The 26,961-nt window shown below is 54.3% G+C and overlaps 1 long non-coding RNA gene across 2 annotated transcripts; it reads right to left on the minus strand.

The window, feature by feature from the left end:
• Positions 1 to 56: 56 nt before the first annotated feature.
• On the minus strand, positions 57 to 23,145 carry LOC125109035 (uncharacterized). Of its 2 annotated transcripts, none has more exons than XR_007130081.1 (6): positions 22,795 to 23,145; positions 20,929 to 21,136; positions 20,175 to 20,420; positions 2,620 to 3,175; positions 2,341 to 2,545; positions 57 to 1,655 (listed from the first exon to the last, which is right to left on the minus strand). It is a non-coding gene; the product is annotated as an uncharacterized LOC125109035 (long non-coding RNA). The 2 variants fall into 2 exon arrangements; XR_007130080.1 differs by having other exon boundaries at positions 20,175 to 20,423; positions 22,795 to 23,144.
• Between the last annotated feature and the right edge of the window lie 3,816 nt (positions 23,146 to 26,961).

Below are 26,961 nucleotides of genomic sequence, written 5' to 3' on the forward strand. Positions count from 1 at the left end.
AACTGAACACCGAATCCCTACTGATATGATAACTTTGGTATGCGCACATGAGAGAGAGAGAGAAGTCTGCGGAGAAAGCTACCAGCCCTCCCCGACGAGGGCCTGTTGGAGGCCCTCAGACCACGTGCCTGCACCAAAGGCTGGCAGACCCCTCGGACCCGGTGCCTTGGTCAACTCCGCATAAACCAGAGTGTTCCCCTTGGGATCACTACAGTAGGAGAAGGATACTGGACCTTTCCTCATTTTGAAAATATGCCAGAACGTCAGGTAACAATGAGGCTCCATTTTAACCAGTTTCTTTCAGGCAGATGGTGCAAACAGGGTCTCACTCACGTGGTGAAGAAGAAGAATGTCAATAAAGCCACGTTTTTGCCATAGCTTGAGACCCCTGCGCAGCAGGTCCATGAGGACCACATGCTGCCACACTCAGGTAAACTGAGGCCCTGTGGGCTTCCGCTCTGGCCGCGGCAGGGCTCTGGTGTCTGAGGAGCAGGTGCAGGGCGGCAGACAGGGTTTCTGCAAGACCATCGTGAGCGCCAAGAGCAGGGAAGGAGCTTGGGCCCCGGGCTGCAGACACTCAGAGCTGTACAAGGGGGGCAGGCCAGGCTCTTCCCGTGTCCTCTTGCCACCTGCGTGACCTTGGACGGGGCTGGACTTCACCTCTGTGTCTCCAGGATCCCGCAAGTAAACGTAGAGGAGGGAGAACGTGCATGATGGACTGTGTCCTCCCCCCCGGTGCCGTGCCCATGTGTGCCATGACGGTGACCGTGCTGAGCTCGAGGGTAGCTACACACAGCATTTCGCACCAGAAACTGCACCCTGATGTCCGGACTCACCCAACCTCCCCCCAACTCAACAGAGGCACGCACAAAATCAATGAGCAGATTACTCCCGTGTCCCGGGCACTGGCTGTGCTCGTTCAAGGCTCTCACGTGTCCCTCACGATGACTCTCCTGCATCTCTGGGTTGCAAAGTCATGGGGAAGGAAACAAAATCTGGAAAGTTGGGTCACTTGCATAAATAGGCTATGTTTGAAGACCAGCTTCTTCAAGTGAAGAGAGGAATGAAGGTCCCATTCAAGGTAGGAGAACCGGGTCCCGCTCAGAGAGCCCCAGTTCCTGCTTCTCTTCCCTTCAGCCCCAGCAGACGAGGCCAGCTGGTCCCACACGGCCACCACCTGAGGAGGCAGGCCCGGGTCTAGCACACACCACAGGACTCTGCCACAGCCGCGCTCAGTAAAGAGTAGGCTGCAAGCTTCAGGCTTGTTCTGGAAGCACCACCCACGCCAGCCGACTCCAGGGACCTAGGAAGTTAGGGACAGGCTCCAAGCTGGCCAAAGCCAGCCGTGACTGAGTCTGCCTCAGGCCCACAAGAAGGCTTGGGCTGTCCCTGCTGTTTTTCATTCACTGGTTGGTTTGCTTTGGCTTTGATCTCTAACAGAGCATGTCTATAGTGTTACTCCGAAGAGAAAGTGCCCTTGTTCTGCTTAGAAGGCCCCAGACATCTTCCTTCCTCCCTCCAGTGCACGACCAGGAGATCCCCCACCTCAGGACTCAGTAGACGGGAAAAGACCAAACAACATTTCACTGAGGATGTTTCTAGCTGAGACGTCGCTCTTGTGGCTCTTTCAGATCCCAGGAGAAATGCTCAGCTTGCTGGCGGAGATAATAAAGTTTGTTGTCAAATACTGAGAAACCAGAGCGCTTGATCGCTGGAGCCCTGGTGCTGCCCAAGGCCCAGAAGCAGTGTATCCTCCCAGCATGATTCTGTTACTGGTTCTCATGGAACCTTGAAGTTCTAACAACCCAGGGTGACCCGGTCTGACCCTCTATGTTGGTGATAACAAAACTAAAACCTGGGAAGCAGGGGCTGGTCCAAGGTCACGGAGGTATTGGACGCAGAGCCGAGAGTGGTCGGGCCTTCAGTCATTGCCTATTGTGGGCTCCATGGTGTCACAGCAGAACTCACAGGTGGAGTCCTAAGCCCCAGTACCTCTGACTGTGCCTGTATTTGGAGACAGGGCTCTCAAAGAGGCAATTAAGGTAAAATGGGGTCATGTGGGTGGGCCCTAATTCAGTATGACTAGCATCCTTAAAAGGAGATGAGGACATGGACAAAGAGGGAAGACCCAGTAAAGACATGGAGAGAAGACGGCCATCTACAAGCCAAGGAGAGAAGCCTCAGTAGAGCCAGCCCTGCCAACACCTTGACCTTGGACTTCTGGCTCGTCTTTGTTAGGGCAGCCCCAGGACACAACTACAGTGCCCTTCTCTGCTTCCCCACAACAAGGCAGCCACTTAGGGAGTGCCGGTTTCAAAGTACATCACTTTGCACACTTACTGAAATTAATATGTTGAGGGAAGCAGGTTTCATCAGTCACTTCTGTTCAGGAGAATCCCTGGGATGTTGCTCGTATGGGGCAGGTGGGGTTGATAAAGTCATGGCAATGGCTCTTCCGGGTGACTGGTAAGCTCTCTATGCAGTCGGTTCCCAAAGAAGTCATCCAGAACGTTCCAGGCAGCGAGGACAGCCCTGGAGCGACTGTCTAAGGGCAAGAGTGCTCACTGTTAGGACAGGATCATTCATTTGTTTGAGTGAAAGTTTCATGAGTTTTCTTACCTCTCAAGTTCAGAAATGGAGCAAGAAGTGAAACCTGGGGAGCCTTCGGAAGGACGTATGGAGGCAGGCAGAGGAGAAGTTTGAAAAAAAACAGAAAACTGCCCCACATGTGCGTCCGACAGAACTTTAATGACCAGTGTTCTGCGGACAAAGACGGCCATGAAGAAGAATGCCGTCGGAGACAGAGGCCACACACAAGGGCTACAGGTCAACCTGCCTCCAACACTTGCAGGCTGTGCGAGTTTGGGCAAGTCCCCTAACCTCTCTATGCCTCGGTTTCTCCATTATGTTTTTAAAGAAAACTCACAGTAGTGCTTGTCTCACAGGGCAGCTGTGGAGACCCAGTGAGTTAGAACATGTAAAGCTCTTCTTAGCGCCGTGGTCAGCACACGGAAGCCGCACTCACCTTCAGTTGCAGGTCGGGTCAGTCTCTCGGAGAAGCAGTTACAGGGAAACACAGCGCATGTTCTGATGAAGGGCTCTGGAAGCCCGGAGACGAGAGCCTCTGTCTAGGCCGCTATGAGCTGGCTCTGGCGGGCCAATCGGGGGCTGTGTTCTGGAAGAGAGACCATCCAGAAGACGAAGTTGGGGGACTCGAGAAAATATCATGCTGTTTAGGGAACCACAAGGAGTGTGTGGACTCTAGAACTGAGGAGGGCGCTGGGAGACGAGAGCAGAGAGGCTGAGACGGGTCAGCCACCAAAGGCCCCCCAGTCATTGCCCAGAGAATGGACAGAATGCCCGGGGCATGGGAGTCACGCCTCAGCAGGGTTTGAAGCAGGACGTGGTGGGGTCCATAGAAAAGGGAGGCGTTCCCATGGCTCTGAGGAGGCCCACAGAAGGAAAGGGACTGCCCGCAGGGACAGAAGTCAGGGCACTGGCCACAGGCCCAGGTAGAGATGACAGGGCCTGAGGTGAGGGCCGTGGCCGTGAGGGTGGCGGCCAAGGCAGAAGAATGGGGGCCTGGTAGAGGCGAGGCCGGGGGCAGCAGCTCATCTCCTCCCCCAGAGCACACAAGGCAGGCAGTGAGTGGGATGGGGCAGAGGGGACGTCAGCCTCTCCCAGGCTTTTTGTAGGATCCTCTGGTCCCTTCTCGCCCTTCTGCTACAGTCCGAAAAGGTGTGAGCTCAGGGCAGCACAGCCACGGCCAGAGCTCCCTGGAGGACAGCTGCAGGCCTCAGGCCCAGCCCCGGCGGACAACCCACAGGCAAGACAGCCCCGTTTACTGTAGCAGCCCCTGAGACCCGGGGATCTGTCATACCGCAGAGCCCACCTGAGCGCGTGGCTGGGGTATCAGAGCACTGGTTGCGGGGCTGAGGACAGAGGCAAGTCCAGGATGAGCACGTGGGCCCTGGGGGAAGCTGGTGCCGCCGACTCGGGCAGGAGATGCTGGATGCTAGGCCTCCGCTTGGACCTCAGACACGAGCGTCTGGGCTCCCAGCAGGAAGCGGAGGACCACCGCGGCGTGTGTGTGAAACCCGTCGGGGAGAAGCCTGGAACCACAGCCGCGGGCTGGACGGGCGCTGGCTCCAGGCGGCAGCTGAAGTCCATGGAAGGAAAGAGAGCATCCGGGCGTGTGTGGCGGACCTCGGGCGGGGAGCACTAAGAGCTAAAGGGAAGAAGAGACTGGAAGAAAGGCCATCAGCCGGGACAAGAGGGACCCAGCGAGGTGTCCCTGATGGAAAGACATTGAACACGAAGCAGGACAGAGCACGGCAGAAACAGGGAAGGGAACCAACCGACCCCCAGCACGGCCCCAGGGGGCTCTCGGTGCCCCAGATGGAGGCCCGCTGTGGACACTGCCCCCTCCCCAGGGTGCGGCAGGTGCCGGAAATCCAGGAACAGAGGGGGCAATGCGGGCCGGGAGTCAGCTAGCGGATGATGCCAGCGGATAACGCCCGTGCAGGGAGGCGGCAGGTGTTTCCGACAGCCCCGCCCCTGAGGCGCTTGGCGGGGGCGGGAGATAAGGCAGGTTCAGAAATAACTCGCTGGAGGCAGACAGACAGACGGGAACAAGTGCCCCCGAGCCCAGCAGATAATGCTCCAAGGGGCTTCCAAAGGGAGATGACCTCCAGCTGAAAGAGATCGGGAAAGAACCCTTTGAGGCAGGGCCCGTGGGGTCCAGGCCTAATCGCTGGGGGCCAGCATCGCCTCCAGGTTCCGGAATGACGGTGTCTCTCCATGGTCTCGCTCTGCTCAGTGCTGCTGACCCCACGGTGAGAGTTCTGTGACTGAACACCCTGTGCTCCTTACGTGAGCAACAACATCGAGTGTGGAGTGCGGTCAGGAGAGCGGACTGGAGGGTCTCCACGGGCACTCCTGGGATGGCGGGAGCAAAAGGGGTCCGAGCAGGACCCCAGGACGAAGTGAATATTTATGCCGCATGCAGTGGGCCAGACTGGCAAGGACCACGGTACCGGCTTTGGCGATTACAGGCCGTGTCCGTCACCTCAGCGCAGGCCGCTGTAGCAGGACACCGCGGGCAAGATGGCCTAACCCAACACCTGTCTGCTGCTGGGCCAGGGCGGGAAGAGATCCGGGCACCCGCACAGCCGGGTGCAGGTGAAGGCCCCTTGCCAGCTTACACACGCCACTTCCTTGCCCTGACCTCACAGAGTGCAGGCAGAGATCGCCTCAGTGGGTCTCTTTTTATAAAGGTACTAACCCCATTCACGGGGACACCATCCCCACAATCTAATCAGCTCCCAAAGACCCCAATCCCACTCCACAGGGTATGAAATGAGGGGAAGAGGGGGACATAAGCCTTCAGTCCCTGGCACCTCCTGATAAACCCCCTACTGGATAATGAGGACTCCAAGACGTAAGCGTCACTTCCAAGATCTTCTGAATAATCAGTCAATTCAGTGCATGAAGGACATATTTTTTTCTAAAAAAGAGAAGCAGTTCACATAATGAACGGATAGCTGCTTATTTAGAAAAAATATAAACTTTTTAAAATAAAACAGAAATGAGCACAAAAATCAATAACTTTTTTAAAGTCTTTTTTAAAGGTTTATTTATTCTGAGAGAGAGAGAGAGCATGTGAACGGCGGCAGGGAGGGGCAGAGGGGGAAAATCTAAAGTAGACTTCCGGGGCCTGAGATCACAACCTGAGCTGAAATCAAGAGTTGGACGCTCAATGGACTGAGCCTCACAGGCACCCCAATCTCTAAAGGTATTTCTGCAGGACGCCTGGGTGCCTCAGTCCGTTATGTGTCTGCTCAGGTCATGATCCCAGGGTCCTGGGATCGAGTCCCACATCCAGCTCCCTGCTCAGCGGGGAGTCTGCTTCTCCCTCTTCCTACCCACTGCTCATGCTCTCTCCCACTCTCTCTCTCTTTCCCAAAGAAATAAATAAAATATTTTTTTAATTATTTTTGCCTCTCTTAGCTTGATTTCTTCACACTACCTTTTGGAGTCTCGGGTGAGAAAATAGAAATAGAAATGTAAGGTTTGGGATCGACCTGAGGTCACAAAGCCAACTGTGGAAGGACAGGCTTGCTTCCGATACAGCGCTGCGGGAAAGATGGCCACCGTTCTAGAATCATAACTCTAGCTGACTCTTGGGGAAGGGCTCAGAGGAGAAAACTCCTAGGCGTTACTGCTTTGCTACTGTGTGCACTAGCCTCCCAACACAATGACCACGTCCAGGTTTGACTCCTTGAGCCACAGCCTCAACAAGGCCTGAGGGCCAGGAGTGAGGGAGGAAGGAGCCTTGCAGATTGCTCGTCCTCCACCTGTCATCGTGGGAGCCTAACGGGATATCACAGAGGGAGCTGAGCTCGGCATAAGGAACTTGCTGGCATTGGATGCCACAGTCCCCAGGAGGGTCTGCAGGTCTCCCCAATAAATCAGACCCCACTTTCTGCCAATGCAGCCTTCCTGCTTTACCCTCTCTGGGGGGCATTCCCCTCGCCCAGCGCTGAACTTCTAAACTTAGAACTCCTGTTGGCCTCTTCCTCCCCAAATACACATACATCACAACCCGTGGGGGCTGCTTCCAAACCCCTATTCCTTCCGTGCAAGAGCAGTTTGCACAGAGGTTACTGTCTGGAAGCAGAAGCATGTGGCCTGGTGTCTTTTGATTTGGGAGCCGATCAGCTGGAAAAACGTATTTTGCAAGGCTCAGCGGAAGGAGCCCCTCCCCTCCGCTAGCCACTTCGCAGACATACGGCTTGCTTTCCCACCAGTTAGGAATGATTATTGGAGCAGCACAAACAGATTTCTTTGTCAACATGGAGGTGTGATTTTCTCAGGTTTTGTGAGAACACACACATACATATTTTTACCAACCCAATCTGTTTTCCAGCAACCCAGTGGCCGCAGGGTCTGGGAGGCCAACATGAATATTTGGGAGTCACAGAGGGTTGCCTGGTAAAGTCTCTAGAAGCTTCAAGCACACCTGAACTGACAGGAGTCTGAACCGCCACAGAGGAGGCACGCTGGTCAACAACCCGTGAGCAAGGAGGAAAGGTGGGCCGCCACGAGAACCACAGGCCTGGAGGCAGGGGCCCCATGTCCACTCTGTGTCCACGGACAGCCTCTCCCCTTCCTACCTGCCCAGGCTCTCACCTGTAATGGGAAGGACCCCCACAAAGCGGTCTCGTGCACACAGAACCCTACCACAGGGTTCGTCGGCTACATGGGGCCAGAACTTTTTCTTTAATTCACTATTGCTGGTATAGTTCTAAGATCTCTTTGAAATAAAATTTAAGGTTTGCAAGAGACATTAGGGCAAAGAGAGCAAATGTGTTAAAGATACCACATTCCTTTATTTCCATTACGTCCCTAATTACCTTGACAATCAAAAACTTTTTTGTGTGTTGCTTTATAGTATAGATCTCTGCTCTCCGATATGGTAGCCAAATCACAGAATTACGCTGCATTTTTACTAAACAAATTCGAAAATGTAGTCTGTCCTTTGCACTAGCCACATCTCAAGTACTCAGTAGTTGCACATGACTGGCGGCTCTCATATTGAAGAGCAGAGATAAAGAACATTTCAATCATCACCGAAAACTCTACTGGACGGTGCTGGTAGAGACCCCCAAGGAGCAAAAGCTGTTGGGGAAAGCACAGCGGGAAAATGCTGGAACCTGGAGGCATGGGGTGGGTGGTAACTGGCTGGACCAGTAGTAAAAAACTGAATCCTAAACCAGAATTGGGAGGCGCTATGAGGCCGCTGACCCTTGACAGCTGTCGGGTCTGGGCAGCCGTCCCATAGCAAGGCACCTGCCCAAACTCTCTGAAAAAAAGGCTAAACCAAGGTAACAAACTCTGTTGAAAGGACTAAAAACTACTGTGTCTCCTCTACCTTGACAAACATGCCTTCTTGATAACATAAGAGGACAATGTATTAGCTTGCTGGGACTGCCCTAGCAAGGTACCACCAAACAACACAGTTCTGGAAGCTGGAAGTCTGAAATCAAAGTATGGATGAGGCTGTTTCCCTCTGAGGGCTTTGAGGGATAAACAGCCCCATGCCTCTCTCCTAGCTTCTGGTGACAGCCAGCAAGCCTAGCATCCCATAGCTTACAGATGTCCCCATCTTCATGTGGTGTTGTCCTCTCATCTCTGTCTTTACATGGCCTTCTTATGAACACACCAGCGGTATTGGCTTGGGGACTCTTTCTACTCCACTATGACTTTATCTTAACTAATGACATTCTACAAGGACCATATTTCTAAAGGTCACAATTTGAGGTGCTGGGCATTAGGACTTCAACACAACTTCCTTGGAGGACAAGGTAAGCCCTAAGAACCAGACTGAAGTTGGAATTCGCGGACATCTCCAGGTGCTGCGTCAGAACACCACAGCACGAGAAGAGCCCCTGCTTCGGACCCTTCGGTTCTTTCCCACCCGCCCCCCGCTCTTCCATGGTCAAGAGGCCTTGTCATTGCTCCCTCCATACCTCCCACAAACCAACACCTCTCATTAGAAAGATCGGAGATAAAAGAGAGGAAATAGAGCAAAACCCAAAAGCTTAGTTCAAGAAGTCCCACGTTTGGAAAGAGAGTTTCAGAGATAGAGAAAGAAATCAAGGGAAACGGAAGAAAGAAAATCATCAAGATGTAATTTAAGAGGGGCCTGGGTTGTTTAGTCATTAAGCATCTGTTTTTGGCTCGGGTCATGATCCCAGGGCCCTGAGATCAAGCCCTGCATCAGGCTCTCTGCTCAGCAGGAAGTCTGCTTCTCCCTCTTCCACTCTCCCTGCTTGGGTTCCCTCTCTGGCTGTGTCTTTCTGTCAAATCAATAAATAAATCTAAAAATTTTTTTTAAAAAAGATTTAATTTAAGAACACTTCTGAGACCCGAGAGACATGAGTTTCCAGCCTAGGACCCACTGAGTGCCTGGCATGATAGATGAAAACAGACTCACCCCAAGACAGTAGCATGACATTTAAGAACACTGAGGACAAAAAGAAAATCCTACAAGCTGTCAGGGAGATAAAAATAGGTCTCATACAAAGGATCAGGAATAAAAATGATTTTGATTCTCAAGAGTAACCTGAATGCTAGATGACAATGTGACATGGTCTTCAAAAATCTGGGAGGAAACAACTTCAAAACCAGAAACTACCAACTAAGCGTGAAGTACAATGAAGATAGTGTCAGTCATGCAAGGTGTCAAAGTATTTACATCCCACACACCTCAAGAAGCTATTAGATTTGTTCCACCAAAGGAAGAGAAAGAACTATGAAAATAGACATGAAACCCATCCCAAGACACGATCTAAGAGTAAACTTTGGACTTCCAAGCTTAGCTCCAACATGTAAATAGCTTGGGAATTGTCACCCGCCATTCTTACAACAGGAACAATCTGGAAAACTGAAAACCATAACTTTTCTGGGACTCATTTGCAGGACAAACCACCACCCCTAAATTGGGAGAGACAAGACATATCACAGCCAAGATCTTACATAGAGAACCAAAGTCACAAACTGGAGTCATAAACTGGTAGGAACACCTAAGTTATCATTTTGACAAATTGCTAGAGGCTGAGTGTGGACTAGCCTAAAAGAGGGAAACCCCCGGGGCTACAGGATTGGTGGGCTTTCACATTGTGGGGGAGGGGGAGGCTTAACTTCCAGGAACCCCACCAAGTTCTCATAATGAAGATTAAGGAAAATCCATGCCATGGTTCTGGCAGGAGGAGGGAAGATCGTCAAGTGTCATACACCCCAAGCATTCCCCATGACAAATGCCAATTCTCCAAGGAAGAAGACTGCCAGGGCTCTCCCAGCTGGGGGAGGGGCACTTCCCCCAGCACAGCACCCTCTAATCTCCCGGTACTGCCTGCCAGGGAAATGGTGGAGGAACACTGTTAACAGTGATCATTGCTTCACAGAAACAGATTGGGGACACAGACATAGCATGCTAACACTAATCAAAAGAAAGCTGGAACAGCTATATTAATTTCTGACAAAGCAGCAGACTTCAAAATAGGGAAGATTATCAGGGATAAAGAAGGGCCTTACATAATGATAAAGGGGTCAATTCGCCAAGAAGACATAGAAGGCCCTAACATGTATACATCTACTAACAGAGCATCAAAAATACAAAAACATACAGAAATGCAAGAAGTAAATACATCAACGGTCACAGGTGGAGATCGGCAAGACTTTCAATCAGTAAATGATAGCTACAACAGGCAGAAAATCAGTAAGAGGACAGATGACCTAAAGGGTGAGTGTAAACTACTTGATATTTATAGAAGACGCCATCCAACAACAGCAGAATACATTTCCTTCTACAAGAATATAATTCAGTTTCTAGGAAGGTGAAAAACAGCAAAACTGACCTGTGTTATTAGAAGTCAGGACAGTGGTCACCTCTGGAGAGCAGGAGAGGGACAGTAACTGGAAGAGATGTAAGGGATGCTTCTAGAATACTAGGAAAGTTCCATTTCTTGACAACTGCATTCACACCTTGTGATAATTCATCAAGATATGTATGTACTTACGCTCTGTGTGCTTTTTTCTTTGCAGATAATGCTGCAGTCAATTTTTCCAAAGAGAAGCAGAGGAATCCCTGGGGACGATGGAGTTGTCTGGAGGACACACAATGCAGATGCCGCGAGAGCAGCCAGCCCACTGCTCAGAGACTCCAGAATAAGTTACCCCAGGAGGATGAAATGGACCTGCTTCAAAAACATCTAGACTCAGAAGGAGAGGACAAGTGTCCCAAAGAGATAGAAATGGAGCCGTATCTCCACAGATCGCAAAAGAGTGCAGATGCTCTTACAAAACTTTCTTCTCTCATCAAGGAGAAAAGAGCAGGGCTAGGGAGATGGTTGGTGAGTTTGGCCAGTACTCAGGGCATATGGCAGATACAAGAAGAACTCCCAGGCTCCCTGGTGTTCTCTCAACCTGCAAAGTGGAGTCGAAGGAACAGAAATGCGTTTTGTTTTGTTTTCCTTTAACACGCTTCCTTTTATTAGGGTGTGTTACCGATCACCGTGTGACTTAGTGGGGCTCGTTTCAGGAGAGAAAACAATGTCTCTACTCAAATTTCTCCAATTCCTCAAGACAGGTGTTCATTCCAAAGTTGGTTTCCGTACAGAGCTAATCACACTCATAACCCACTCGCTTTCTCTGTGCATCCCCCACCTCTGTGATGTTATAAATGGCTCATTTTCCATTTCTATAACGTTTCCTTATCATGGGCAGAAGTCAACAGAGCAGAGAGAAATTATTAAATGGTCTCTACCTTCTTTCTCCATCTCCCACATGTACTCATTCATCCGTCCGTTCACTAAATGTTTGTTGATGACTGTGAGAACGAGCCAGTGAAGAAACAGACGATTTTCCTCAGAGCTGCCAACCCCTAACAAAACGGAGCGCCTTCACGTGCTTGCTGCGCCTTTGTCCCTGTCAGCGGCTGCTGGCAAAGAACCTTGACATAGTCCAGCCACCTACATCCAAAGGACGGGAGAGATACAGGCGAGGGAACTCAGCAACTACAGAAATCAACCATGAAAAATCAGGAGGGTTTTCCTTTTCCCGGAAACATTTTTATAATTAACCTACAAACCTAAATTCTGTGGAAAAGAACCCAGTGCAAAATCCCCAAGTAGTAATAAAATTCCCACTTCTTAGGTTCACATTTCAGGCCTGCCTCAATATTAACTTCTCATTTCCTCCCCTCCTATGCTCATCAGGAGTGAAATAAACACAATCTTCAAACCCATGACCTTCAATTTAATCCCAGGTCTCTAGGGGGCTTTTCTGCTTTTGTAGTCTGGCCTCCTCATTACACAGATAAGAAAACCCAGGCCCGGGGAGACAGCAAGTTGCCCAAGGTCACCCAAGGTCAGAGGTGCCGCTGGGACCAGAACCCAAGCCTGCCTGTACCTACATTACCTCCATGAGAGGAAACCGAGCGGCTGCAGCAACGTGATGACCCGGGACTCTGCGCTCGCCCAGCCCCACTGCCAGCCCCGAGAGCTGCAGCAAACCTCCTTCACCCCTCCTCAAAGTTCAGAGCTGCCTCCTCCCTCTGCCACCAGCATTTGGCTTCACCCTGAATGAAGCCCCACCCTGCTCCACGAGGGCCCACCTCCATCCTCCTCCCCGTGGCCAATCCCGGGAGCCCTCCAGTCTTGACCTTCCCCCTTCCCACTCCTGTGGCCCCTGACCCATGGATGAGCCATCTCTGCTTCCACCAGCCTTTTGCGGTTCACCTGCAAGCACACCGGCTTCTCATCTTAGAACAGCACACACGTGCTCCAGGGCTCTCTGCCCTTCTCGGTCGGCCTCCTGTGAGAGCTGCCTGCCCCTCCCCAACATCTCCCCTGCCTCCCCTCCCACCCCACCTCTGCCCACTGCCCCTCCCCACCCCCTTAACTCCAGAAGACACTCCCTAGTTCTTTGCCCCCAACCTGTCAGATGAATCCCACCCTGCGGACCAGGACCACCTCTTCCAGGGAGCCCTCTCCCCCACCCACCCGTCTCAGGAAGAGCCCCTCTCCGGGTCTGCTTGCCCCTGGGTCGTCCTCCCTCAGCGCACCGGCCCAGCTTCATCTGCGGTAACCCTGCGGCTGGGTCCAGGCCCTCCTCTCTGGTTTCATTCTCTCCCTGGAGGTGAGCACCCCCTCCACGGCCCCAGTTACTGTCCCGTACCCCAGCCCCCAACGTCCAGCCTGAATATACCTCCCAGATGCCACACCTATCGCCCCCCAGAAACTTCACACTCACCTTTTCCATACCCTCCACACACTCTCCACTTCTCCTTTCCCTACAACCTGTCCCTCAATTTCCTCCCCTGCATCACTCGCTCCTCCCTCCCTTGCCCACCAATCTCCCGTTGTGCCGAACTGTCTGGACTTGGAGCTTCACACATGCTGATTGGAAACACGGTTTCTCCTTTGCCATCCCCTCCCCCAACTGTTAAATGATGAGGCCCTAAGTCCCAGGCCTCAGCTGAGATGCTACTTCTTCCACGGACCTCTGCCATCTCCCCCAGGTGAGCAGTAGGAGCCCCTGCCCCGCGTCGTTACCTCTCCCCGCGCCCCCCACCCTGGAGCCAACATCTGGGTTATTCAGTGCAGGAGAATGTGAGCCCATGTCTCCCTTGCTTGTCACGACATTCTCAGCTACAAGCACAGATGTGGTTCAGAAATGTTCCGGTTTATTCAACCCTTAGTTGCACGAAACAGATGTTCACCTCACTGGGTTGGCCTCTAGGCCAGGAGCACCTGGAGGACAGAAACTCGTGTCTCTCCGTGTCCCAGAGCCTAGAACACAGCAAGCCTTAGTGAGCGTGGCTTCTGGGCCACCACAGCTGGAGGGAGCCAGGGTCTGCTGGGCTAACCAGGGCATCACGATCCACCTGCGGCCAGGGAAAGACAAGTAGCGGCGCTGGGTGACGGTGATTTGGGCCAATCGTGCATGGTCATTTCACATGGGTCCCCGAGCCCCAAAGAGGTGAGTTCAGACTGATGACGTCAACTCCATTTTCAGCAGAAACGCAGCATCCTGGCTGCAGGGACAGCAAAGTACCACAGGGAGGATCTGCTGGAATGGGGCCTCCCGTCATCAGACCTTCCCGTGCTGCCGGCGACAGGTCCCTGGCAAACACCCCATGCCTTCGTGGGACCAGAGTAACAGGGGCCTGACTGCCTGCGTGGCTGACCTTCAGAGCAGCCGCCAGCCCGGGCACCAGGGCAGAACCCTGGCTTCGAGCCCCAGCCGCATGCGTGATGCTGCAAACTGTGAAGAGCCTTTGGGCCCAGGGCTTTGCTGGCAAACTCTGCCACCATGTCCCCGGCCACAAAAGGCTCCCCCGGTGGGGCCCACCTTCAACTAGCTGCCCTGAAATCGAATTAGCCTCTGAGAACACAGCAAGCAAGCCCCTTAGGCAGAGTCAGGACACAGAGAAACCCTAAAAATGGAAGGTGTGATCCAAGCCGCTCAACTGGGATGTGTGCACCTGCTGGAGGGGCCGAGCACTGGCTGTCGCCCACCAGCCCATGAATGGCTCCCAGCCCCAGCTGCTCGCTCCCTGTCACCACCCCTCAAAGGCAGCATTAAAGCATAGGGGTGAGAGTCACACACACCCCAGCGAAACACCATGTCACTCTCCTGGGAGCACGCAGCCCCCTGACGCTCTGGAGGGGGCGACCCTGGGCTGGAGACAGTGGAGCCCAGGTAGCAATCAGACTTCTGGAGTTGGCAGAGCCTGAGCAGTGACCTCGATTTACAAGCTGCTAGTCCCCGGCTGAGTCACATAACCTCCCAGATCATCAGTGTTCTCATCTTTAAAATGGGGATACGGATGGAACCAACCTCACAGGCATAAGGAGAGGGGCACATCACTTGTGCATGGCAGGGGTGACTTTCCTCTTCTCTTGGTATATTGGCCGTATTTTTATTGTCCCAAATAAATAGAATGGGTTGGTTTCGTGTCCTTTTGGCAGACCCAGTATATTTCCATCAGTTGCACGCTATCTCCTGACCTGGGAGAGGCCATGGAGAGAGGAGGGCCCCTACCTGCCACAGCCAAGCTTAGCCCCAGAGAGTCCCTCCTATTCACTGAACAGATACTGGCTGAGGTTCTGCAATCTAGTAGGGAGAGGAGATAATGAATGATAAGCTCAAGACATAAATAAGTTATGTAGTAGGTTAAAGGTCCTGTGTATTCTGGGGGGAAGGAGCGGGGAAGAGGAATGGGAGGAGGGGGTGGTAGGAGCAAGTTGTACATTAAATGGATCAGTCAACATGGACCTCACTGAGAGATGAAGTTAGAGCAAAGCCTGGAGTCAGTCCAAGAGAAATCTGTGCAAAGACCTTTCCAGATGGTGGAGGGAATTGCTGGAACAAGGCTTGGAGAGGAGAGCTTGCCCAGCACGTCTGCAGATGTCTCCTCAATATAGACATCTGGTCTACTCCTTGACCCCTGGTTCTCATTCTAGGCGTCTTCCGGCAGCCATGATAGGGCTAAGCCTTGTTCATGATAGTCCAAGCCTGGCCATGTCTAGTCGCTGAGGCCTTGCCTCCCTGACCTGCCCAGATGTCTCTATATCACCTACTCCTGCGGGGAGATCCCTCAGAGGGAACTGCACTCCAGGACATGCCTCTTTGCTATTGCCCGCCCCGTGCTTTCACCCTGATCAGCCTGCGGTATTAGACCTCCTCCTCCAGCCTCTAATGGGGTTTCATCCCAATGACCTCTTCAGGTCCAGCAGGAGGTCCTACTGCAGTGGTCCGTGCACCAACCTCTCCTCAGATGCTGTGGTTAACGAGGTCATGCAGCCAACACTCCCCAGTCACAGCTCACAGCCACCAGGAGTGCTGGGTGGAATGGAGGTAACCTTAGAAAGGGAGGGCTCATGGGTAGTGAATAGACAGTGGTTGGGTGGGTGGAGAAGGTGTGGATAGACAGACAAAGGACAGATGGATGGCTCACAGATGAGCTGACTCCAGCAAAGAAAAACGGCACTATACTTCCCCAAAAAGCATTCTGAAGAAGAATATTCTTTCATCCCCAAAGCACTGTTTCCAGAACCCCCACCCCCACAAATACAGCCACCTCAGTTCCCAGCCCTCCACGCCAGACTCACACCCAAAGTAACTTCACCGACCTCCCTACACCATTGGTTGTGGAGATGGGGACACTTCATATATACTCCCCTAGCGTCTTGGTGCCAACTAAGGTGGGCCAGTCATCTTCAGATCTTTTTTAGCACTAGAATTATTTCTTCAAAGAAAATTCATGAAAAACCCCAGGAGACAAAAAAAGAAATGTGAAGCTGATCTAATCGAAGTGTAAATAAGGAACATGGCTAGAGCACCAGCCCTTACTCCATCCAGTCTACCCTTCTGCCCTGGACTCCACGAAGCAGCCTTTACAAGCCAGTCAGGAGACCCAAGGGGCTCCAGGAGAAGCAAGAGCTCATGGTGGCCTGTGGCTCATGGCTAGAGCAGAGTTACAGGAGATGGTTGGAGACTGTGGAGAGTGGAGTCTACAAGGAGTGTGTGTGTGTGTGTGAGAGAGAGAGAGAATGTGTGTGTTGAGAGAGAATGTGTGCGAGGGAGATTGTGTGAGTGTGTATGTGAGAGATGTATGTGTATGAGAGACAGAATGTGTGTGAGAGAAAGAATGCATGTGAGAGAGAGAATGTGTGTGTGAGTGTGTGAGAGAGAGAGAGAGGGAGAATGTGTGTGTTGAGAGAAAATGTGTGTATGTGAGGAAGATTGTGTGTGTACGTGAGAGATGTGTGTGTGAAAGACAGAATGTGTGAGAAGAGAGGGTGTGTGTGTGAGTGTGTGAGAGAGAGAATGTGTGTGAGAGAGTTTGAGTATGTATGTGAGACACATATGTGTGTGAGAGACAACATGTGTGTATGTGTTAGAATGTGTATGAAAGAGTGTGACTGTGAGTGTGAAAGGGTGTGTGAGAATATTAGTGTGTGAGTTGAAAGGATGTGTATGTGAGTATGTGGGAGTGTGAGTGTAAAGTGTGAGAGCGTGAAAGGGTATGTGGAAATGTGAGTGTGAAAGGGTCGTGTGAGTGTGCAGGTTATGTGTGAGAATGCGCTTGAGAGAATGTGTGAGTGTGAACGCGTGTGCGTGAGAGGCTGTGAGTCTACGGGTGTGAGCGGTATGCATGAGTGTGCGAGAACGCGTGTGAGTGTGGAAGGGTGCGTATGTGAGCCCATGAGAGTGTGGGTGTGTGCGAGAGAGAGGGGTGCTGACACTTCAGGTGTAACTTGGCCCTGCGCAGGTTCGGCACCCGCAGGCCGCGGTCGTCGCCGTTTCCTCAAACGCCGTAAAACCCAAAGGTACAGAGGCAATCCCTCCGTCGCAGGGGTTTTTCTGAGCTGGGAGCGGCGCCAGAAAGCGCTATGGCCGCGAGGTCGGGCTTGCGGGGACCCCAGCGGGGCGGGCGCACACGGGAAGGGCTCGTTTTCCCCGCGGTGGCCCCATAAAAGCTTCTCCAAGGCTGAGCGTCTGGCTGCCGCCGGGTCAAGGCCTGGTCTCGGTGACTGAAGGGCGGGGAGCCGCCCGGAAACCGGCCCCTCGCTGGGGGGTCGCCTCGGCGGGGTCGTCCCGGAGCTCGGGTCAGGCCAGCGGCCGCGCAGCCTCCAGCGCGGAGCCGAACCCGGGCTGGGGGGCCGCGGGGGGGGCCGAGCCCGCTCCCCCGCCGGGTGCTGCTGGCCCGGAGCCCGCACCGGCCTGGGCCCCCTCGTGCCGCGCCTCCTCCGCCCTCAGAGCCACCGGGACTCCGCGGAGCCCGAGAGGAAGAGTCTGAGCAGCTTCTAGAAACCACCGCCAGCGCGCGGTCGGACGTGGCTGCGCCCCGGGCCGTGCCGGAGCCGCCGCCCCCGCGTGGGGGGAACCTCGCAAACCGGCCGTCGACCCAGGGAATCCTCCGCCGAGGGGGCCGCCGAAGGACAGTCGAAGGGCCGCGGCCGCCACCCCTCCGTGAACGCGACCGCTCGGGGCAGGAGACGGGCAGGCAGCTCCCGGGGGCCGGCGCCGGCCCGAGCCGCTCTCCCCGGAGCAGCCGGAGCGGGGGCGGATTCAGCTGTGTCGACGGCCAGGCCCCGCGAGGGGCGGTGGGCGTGGGGGCTCCCGCCGGGGTGGGGCAGGGGGACCCTCCCCGGGAGCGAGCACAGGACAGCAGCCCCAGACAGAAATCAGTAGAAGCAGGAAAGCGGGTGGGGGGGAGTAACGGTTTCCTTAAAGACAGCAGGAGAGGGGTGGAGAAGTGACAAAGTGACATTCTCGTGAGCACCGACAGATGCCAGGCCCCGGGTCAGACGCCTAGTACCTTCCTAAGTGTCTTCTGAACGAGACCCATCGCACCCATTCGACAGATGAGGGAACGGAGGTCCAGACAGGTTAAGACACTTGCCTGGAGTTACCCAGCTCATACGTCCAACACTGGGACTGAACCCATGGAGACAATCAGTGGACCAGTTGGGAACACAGAAGACGGGCACAGAGAGCCACAAGGGCCTGTTCTTTGGGGCCCAGGTGTCCCACTGAGTCTGTGAGGACCTTGTTCCCCATGCGGGAGCTTCCCTGGCAGAGTGGGATGGAAAAGCACAGAGCTCCCTCAAAGGACACCCGAGATCATGCGGGCCAGAACCCAAGGTCTAAGAGTCAGGGCCAAGTTCCCAGTGTCCAGGACACAGTGGGCCTCCACTCTGATAACATACTCTGTCCAGCAAAGGATTGCATCTGCCCACAGTTTTCCTGTTTTCATTTTGTGATCATGAACTCACTGAGCTCCCATCCAGTCGCGCTCGGAGAGCTGAACTTCGCATAGCCCCGCGACCTCACCCACGTCACACAGAATGTGCAGACATTGTCAGCCGCAGAGCGAGGGGACCAGAGAGCCGGCTGGCCAGGGCAAGGTCAAGACTGGAGCTAGTGATCGGCCCCTGGGGGCCAGGAAGTGGACAGGCACCAAGACCCAGTCTAAAATCTCTACGACCGACTCAACATCAGCCCCTCACGGGGGTCTCAGAGCACTTATCGGAGGAACAGGGGACATGGAGGTGGGCGGCTGGGCACTCGTCCCGTGGCCAAGCTGGCCATTCAAGGGCGATGAGTAAACCCTCCACAAAACCGTTCTCTCTCATAGGGAATGACGTTTGGGAGACAAGTTCTTTTTGAAAAAGCCCTAGGGCTGATGCTTTGCATCTGATTTGAGAAAAAAGACATTTTCCCCAAAGTGTTTCTGAAATAGAGACAAGACAAACACCTTGACTGAGATTCAGTCATGTTCTCTGTGCCTAATTAATGAGCACCTACCCCAAGAGGTTGAGAAGTGTCGCCTATCACCTCTAGATGTTTTAAAGTGTGAGAACATCCAGACACCAGCGTGCTTCTAATTTCTGCTTGAAAAGTCAGGGCAGCAAATTTTTAAAATGAAAAATGTGTCACAGTCAAACTGCCTTTCCCTCCCTCCACACTAACCACTGGTAGTCTTCATGAATCCGGAGTCCCACTCTCTCTGGGCACACACTGGGAGGTGCTGGGACAGCCCACCCATCAGACCACATTTTGCCACAGGCACAGCCAATGCCCGGCAGGGAGCCGTTTGATAAATGTTGTTAGAAAGCCGGTTCTGGCCCAGGGTAAGCCCTTCACTGCCCTTGGCCTCCCTGCCACCTGCAGAAAGGGGACAGCCCAGCACAGGGACAACACAGGCCTGGATTCCTGCCCACCACACACTTGCTGTGTGAGAATAAAGACACCTAGCATAAAATGCTGATTTTATCTCTCTTACCTTAATGGTCATTTTACGGGAATACAAAGGCAGGAAGCAAAGCATGTATAATTAGTGTCTCTGAACTTCATACTTCGATTTAGAATTTATGTTAAAGGGTGCTGGACTGGGCACCTGGGTGGCTCAGTGGGTTAAGCCGCTGCCTTCGGCTCAGGTCATGATCTCAGGGTCCTGGGATCGAGTCCCGCATCGGGCTCTCTGCTCAGCAGGGAGCCTGCTTCCCTCTCTCTCTCTCTGCCTGCCTCTCTGCCTACTTGTGATCTCTGTCTGTCAAATAAATAAATAAAATCTTTAAAAAAAAAAAAAGGGTGCTGGACTGTCCTTATCATGTATTAATAGCCTTATGGGGGGGGCTATACTCCCCTTTAAGGATCCAGGGAGCAAGACTTGTACTCGTAATGGAGTAAGTGCGGACGACTGTGCTGTCTCGGGGACGCTGGGATGGGTTTTGCTGATTTCTCCACTAAAAAGTCTCAAAAGTTTATTTTCAAAAACCATTTACTTTTTGAAGTCCTCATCCTTGGCCGTACCTAAAAAATGATCAACTTCATCCAAAATGATGTATTCGTTGTTCTAGAAGCTGCAGGTGCCCAGGGACCCACTGTGAGATGCACGGAATAAGGCCCCCGAGAAAACAGGTAAAAACCCAGAGCAGGATCAGGAAACACTTGGGAGAAGCTTCCAAGAGTGAAAAGTGTTCTCCCAAGGCAGCCTTGCCGCACCGTGGCCACACTGCTCCGCCTCACTGGTCCGCGCCCCCACCCCCAACCCCGCCAACCCTGCGACTGCTCCCTCCACCTCCCGCAGTACTAACCTGTCGTGTTCATGTTCTCCAGCCACACACAAGGAGCCTTCTCAAGACCACGGGGCTCTTTCTAAACCCCGGGGGATCCTACAGCGCAGGTGGTCAAGCCCAGAAAAGAAGGGAACCCAGGAATATCGAGGCGTCACAAACCGAGGCCACACCTCGCTTATACCATGAGTCCACAGGGGGAGGGGCTGGCCACACACGTTCCAGGTGTGGAACCCAGCCTTGTCAACACATGGCTTCCAGGGAGTTCTGCTGGACGGTGAGAAGAAAGCAAGAGACCACACGTCAGTGCTGCTCACGGCCTGCTGGCTGGCTGCCACTGCCCCATGTCCCGCCTGGGACAGAAGACTCCCCAAATCCCCAGGGAGAAGAGACAGCCGGGAAACTGGCCCACGCCGCTCTGGTCCTGCCTGTGAAGCCAAAGCTTCTGAGCTTCCCCTTCTAGGCCCTTCCCTCAGGTTGTCTGCCGTCGTGGCCTCTGTGCAGACCTGCCTTCTGCTCCTGCTTGCCCCTCAGCCTCAGTGGGGCTTCTCCGTGTCCCAAATGCCCTCTGCCCACAGGCTGCACTCCACAGCCCACACCCCTGCCGCCAGCACACCCTGATGTGGGATCCTCTCAGCACCTCCCCATCCCTGGCTGCACTGAAAACGCTTGGGACAGACACCAGACCTCCCTCCTGCCTCCTCCAGCCCCAAAGCACTCCTCCCAGAGCCTGCAGGCCTATCCGTCCAGCTTCCGGAGCCCAGCAAACACGCACCTGCCGCACTTGTTCCCCGAGAGCCTGGAAGGAATTGTCCCTAAGCCGGAGGGTCACGCGTTCACTGGACGGACAGGTACGAGAAAGCCCATGGCTCTACGTGGAGCTGCTGGAGTCCTGCCACCGGGCGCACTGGCATGAAGGTTCCAGGACCTGCCAGGCCACAGATCCTCCGCTTCCTGGACACGGGCACGTGGGGAACCATTCCCTGAGACATGTCACAAGAAAAGACATCACCCGGTATATTCATTTTCAGTTGCTGCTCTCACAAATTATCACAGACCAGACGGAGTCACACAATACAAATTTATCACCTTACAGTTCCGGAGCCAGAAGTAACAAAGGGGTCTCACTGGGCTAAAAGCAAGATGTTTACAGGTCTCATTCTCTCGGGCACTTCCAGGGCACAATCTGTTTCCTCGTGTTTCCCAGTTTCTGGAGGCTGCCCATGCTCCTTGGCCTTTGGCCCCTTCCACCGTCAAAGCCAGCAGTGGCCATCGGAATCACATCCTCACTCCAACAGTGACTGTGACAAGCTTAGGGACCCTTGTGACTACACCAGGCCCATCTGAGTAATCCAGGATAATCTCCTCATCCCAGTATCCCTGACTCAACCGTATCTGGGCCATGTCCACGGACTCTTAAGTTCACGGAGCTTAGGGTGTGGGTGTCTTCATATCTGCCGACCTCAGTCCAAGGAAGGCGTTCCCCTGGGACATGCCGTGACTCAGGGGACTCCCACCGTTCCCGGCCAGTGGGGTGGCCTCTGGGCCCACCCTGTGTCATCTTTGTGATCACTGAGCAGCACCGCCTGGCAGCCGTGGGCTTAAGGTCCCGGGGAAGGACCTTCCCGGGAACTGGGGTCCCATGAGGCACAAGCAGAAAGACGGGACGGTCTTCTGGAGGCAGCATTTCTGCTGCTCTGTGAATCACATGAGGGAAAGAGCTGAAAGGGGTGGGTCTGAGGAGTGGCCACAGCTCCATGAGGGAGAGGAGGCTGGAGGCCCTGCGCGGCTCTGGTGGAGGGAAGCCGCGGGCAGCAAGGACATTCTGGACACAGAGAAGGGTCTCAGAAGTGGAGGAGAGACTCAGAGTGGGGTGCTGAGCCCTGGGGGCCTCCAAGACGCCAGGCCTCTGTCAGATTGATGGTGGGACAGACTCTTGCCGCAAACCCTTGAGAGAGGGGTGGCAGGGGCGAGGCACTGTGGGGCGAGAAGCAGAGCGGCCCTCTGCAGGGTACGTGGGAACAGAATGGAGCTGGACGTGCCACAGTGGCAAGCAAGGGAGGCTCTCTGGGCGCTGGGTGGCACCGAGGCTCGGCCTCCGCAGGACTAGCTCCTAGCCCAGAGTCCAGATCCTCTGAACACAGAGACATTCTTTAACATTTCAAAACTCCAGGAATCCAGAGTCGGCAGTGCTGGGAGGGGCCGGCTTCCTGCCACATCAACCAGGCTACCCCACCTGCCAGAGGAAAGCACCGTCCTCTCCTTCACAGAGCCCGCGAGGCGGTCCAAGGCCACACTGCCAGGTCACTGTGGTGTGGGCTGGCTCCCCTGCTCCTGCTTTGTCCCTGATGACCGCCTGAGAGGGGCAGAGCCAGAGGCGGGATCTGGGCCCCCTGTTTCTTGCCAGGGCCTGCGAGCCTCCTCTCCAGCAGCTTCAGGAGGCCGGGGGGAGGCATCAGGAGCCCCATGCCTGGCTCAGCCGCTGTTTCTAGCAGCAAAGCTTCTGCCGGCCAGTTAACCTCCCTGAGCTGTGGCTCCCCCCGCCCCGCCCCCGAGACTCGGGTCGGGCAACTCCCACCTCACAGAGGAGGCAGGATGTCCCTGAGCCCTCCCTTCCCCTCACCTTTCTCCTTCTCCTTACCAAGTTCAAATCACGCCAAACTGATCTTCCTGATCAGCCCAACTAATTTCCCGTCCTGGCAGCTTCCAAAGCAAAATGCCTTGTTGTTCGGGGGCCGCGGTCTGAGCTTCCTGTGGTCTTCCCATGTGGGCCGCATAGCAGCGGGGGCGGGTGAGGAGGGGGTCAGCCCGAGAACCCTGGCTGGCCCGGCCCATTGCAGTGGCACAAACAGCCTAATGATTAACTCCCCGTCCAGTGCCGTCAGCCTCCCACGCACATTCATGAGATGCTAACCGCTCCGGCTCGCTCCGCAGAACTGGCCGCTCACATTACAAGAGGACCAACATACTTGGCTTCTGAGTCACTCACGGACACGATCTTTCATGCCTTTGCAGGGTGATCTCTCACCAGGAATCACGTATGATGTATGTGTCAACAACCCCTGTGCCAGCTTGACTTCCCTGGGCCTCCCGTGCACCGCTCCTGCCCCCGGGCTGTCTCTGCCTCTCCCCTCTCCCATCCTTGCCTCTAACCCAGATGCCCTGGTTCTCCTTGGGCACCGCAGCCCCCTCCTAGACAGCAGCCCGCAGCCACAGCCCTTGACACCAACACGGTCCTTCCCTTCCCCCACTGACTCCCTCTTAACACCCCTGAGTCCTAAAGGGACTCTGCATTTTCTCCCTCCTCCGGGGCGCCCGGCTGGTGTAACAGGGAAAGGCCGCTCGCTCACCCTCATTGATCCCTCGATGAAGCGCAAATACTCTAGACCCTCTCAGCTCACTCCTGTGCTTTTGCCTACATTTGGGCTTTGCAAGCTCTCCCTATGGATGGCCCCAAACTTCAATCCCTCCTCTGGTTCTCAAGACCTTGCAGCATCAGGGTCCAGCAGGATGCGGACAGCAGCCCACACCTCTTCAGCCTCCCCTGCGAACCTAATACGGAACTGTTCAAGGACACAGCCGAAGCGAGGTGAAAACTTGGTGTATTCCATTTCCCATGGCTACCGTGGCAAGTTCCTACACACCGGGTGGCCAAAACAAGAGATTTACCTTCTCTACAGTTCTAGAAATCCGAAATCGGGGTGTCAGCAGGGCTGTGCTCCCTCAGAAGGATCTAGAGCAGGATCCCTCCTTGCCTCTTAGCTTCTCTGGTTGCCAAGAACCTTTGACTTGAAGGCCAATCCCTCCAGTCTCCGCCTCATCACCACATGGGGCTCTCCTGACCTTCCCTGTGGATGTGTCCAATGACCCCTCTTGTTATAAAGACGCCCACGGTTGGATTAGGACCACCACCATGACCTCCTCTTACTTCGGTTATATTTGCAAAAACTCTAGGCCCAAGGAAAGTCACATTCACAGGTACCAGGGGTTAGGACCTGAACTTACCTTTTTGAGGGACACAGTTTCTTCCCGCAACACTAGTCCCATATCTGCCTAAGCCTAGTTTTCTTACCTTTAAGATAACACCACCCCCGACACCCCCCGCCCCGCTCCCTACCAGGAGGGGAGGGTGAAAGCAAGAAGGTAGAGCCCAGATACTTCCTGGCACAGATTTCTCAACCTTGTTCCGGCAAAAGCCACAAGACTATCTTGCAGGAATTACTGCGGGTCCACCAGCTGCTTCTCCTTCTTCCGTCTTTCTCTCTCCTGAAAATGTGTCAGAGTGAGAGTACACACTAGACAAAGCCTGGAATTGGTGCTTACTTATACATTTTTTTAAATTAAGGAATCATTGGCAAACTTGGCCACTTTACAAGGAATAACAATTTGCTTTGAAACATGGATTGTCCTGAAACAATCCAGAACCATCCGTTGGGGTAGAGCACAGAGTTACTCAACAAGCGTCCGGCCGCCCCACCTTCCACAGGGCCCACGGCAGCAGAGCGGTTCCTTGAGGACTCAGGTTTGGGGTTGGACGGTCGGGCCGAATCCCAACTCCCCGTGAGTCGGCCCCACTGTGGCAGGCCGGTCCTGTCAGCCATCTGAGCCTCGGTCTCTCGCCCATGAAACACGAGCACCCACGTCGTGGCGTGGAGTCTGCTTGGGAGACAGGATGCACCTGCAGACACTGGGCGCCAACCCGTTTGCTGCTGGAGTTGGGCAATCCCTTCCCTGCCTGGTGGAGAACCCTGCAAGGAGACCGAGGTCGAGGCCAGAGGTCTTCTGTTCAGTACTTGAAGGCCTTGCTCAACTCAACAAGAGGCCATTGGCTGAGTGTTTGCCGGGCCCTTGGGGGCTCCAAAAAGCCACCTGGGGTCAAGTCTCTGCAGAAGCTGGAAATCAGGGACTGGGATCTCAGAAGACTCTGAGCTGTGGTCAGAGCCAACACCCAGCTAAACAGAGGAAATGGCTCCCTGAGGGCCCCTCGTCTCCCAGACATGCCTCCCTCCCCCACCACTGCTCAGGTCTGAGATTTCGGGGAGCTCTACAGTAGAAACTGTGTCCTGGGATTCCTAGTCAGGCCATGACTGCAAACATGTTTCTAACTCCAGTGAATTCAAACTGATTTGTTCTGAAAATGCCACGGGAGGATTTGAGAATTCTAAGACTCCGGGTGGTTGGGAATTCAGACCAGCTGCCTTGGGCCCTCTGCGCCCTCCGCGGGTGCTCCCGCCTCACCCCCCAGGGTCTCTCTGTGCCCAGTTGGCCTCTGAGGGTCCCCCGGCCCCCAGGGTTCCTCTGCCCAGATTCCCTGTTTTTAAAGCATGTTAGAGACAAAGCTGCTAACTTCTTCCTTCCTTCACTGCATTCTCCTCCCTCGCATTCCTAAAATGCTCTCCGCATCTCCGTGGCCCGCATTGCTTCTGTTCACATTGCACGAAATGGGAGGCTTTGGGGAAAATTGATAAGAACAGACGCAGGGAGGAGAGAGGAGAACATCTTGATTGGACGTTGACGTGTGGCCGGTGGGAAATGGTCCTGGATGGAGCACAGGGCGCGTGACCCAGAATCGCGGCTGCGCAGTTACCGACCTCCTCCTTCGGTACCATTCATTCGGCGTCTCCGTGTCCCGATCTTTCCCGCGTGGTCCGGTCCACTTCATTAGCCGCGTGTTGCTTTCTCCATGCGGGCAGGGTTGGGTCTTGTTTTGTTGGTGAAGGAGTTTGTTCCCTTTTATGAAAAAAAAAGTTTTTCTCGCTCTGTAGATGGGAAAGTGAACAGACACAGTAAAAGCAGGTTTCTGAACAGGCCTCCTGCCTGAGAGGCAGGAGCACATTTCAAGCTGGTTTCCCTACAGTGACCCCCACCCCCCCACCCCACCCGGACAGGGAGGCACAAGAGGAAACTTGTCCTCTCAGGAGGGGAACAGCTGGGCTGGCTTTTTGCATCTAGGAACATGGCCACTGCTGCTTTCTGCCTGGAGGTGTCTGGCCTGCTGAGCCCTGGTCAGTGACCAGGGAACTAACACAGGAGTCCCCCAAAGGCACAGGAAGGGCCTCTGCCTCCGAGTGCCCAAGTGCCCCCTTAGAGGGGTGGCGCCCTCACAGCCACGGATTCCTAGCAGTAACAGGCACCTCCTAGGGGCCCAGGCAGGTTCTGGAAACTGTTGGCCTTCTGCTCCTCACTGACCAGTGTTAAACCAGAGATGCTGATTTTTTGTCCCGTATTCCTGAATTCAGAATCAAAGAACTGACAGGCTAGAGCCTCAGGGTCTATGGGAAAAGGGATCCCCAGCTCGGGTACCCCCACACGCTACAGCTTCTCTGCCCCCCCTAAGACCGTGAAGTCCCCTCCTCAGTAAAGACTTTCCAGGGCTCAAGCAATCATGGGAAAACCTGACCCCACACCCCCTTTCCCTCCTCTCTGCACACTCTCATTCTGTGGGTGCAGACACACCTCCCTGAAGGGGTCCCCTAGAAAATGTCCCCCGGAAACAGACCCCTCTGAAGCCTCCAGGGGCTCCAAAGCCTGGCTTTTAAAGCTCTCCGAAAACTGGAGGCCGGTAATCTAACACTCCTTTCTGATAAGAGCCCCTGCCCTGTCCTTTGCCCAAATACAATGGTCCTCATTAGCTTTCAGTTGGGGCTTTGAACTCCACACAAAACCCTGGCCTCCCCGCCCTGCCCTGCCTGCCCGCTGGAGCCGGCCTGGGGCCCCCGCTGCCCAGTCAGCATTTCCTTTGTTGCCGCCTCTGAAGGTGTTTATAATGGAGCCTTTTTTCTGCCCCATGCGCAGCCCCATAGGTGAA

The sequence above is a fragment of the Lutra lutra genome, chromosome 9 (assembly GCF_902655055.1).
Source record: "Lutra lutra chromosome 9, mLutLut1.2, whole genome shotgun sequence".
In the NCBI taxonomy this organism is placed as follows: Eukaryota; Metazoa; Chordata; class Mammalia; order Carnivora; family Mustelidae; genus Lutra; species Lutra lutra.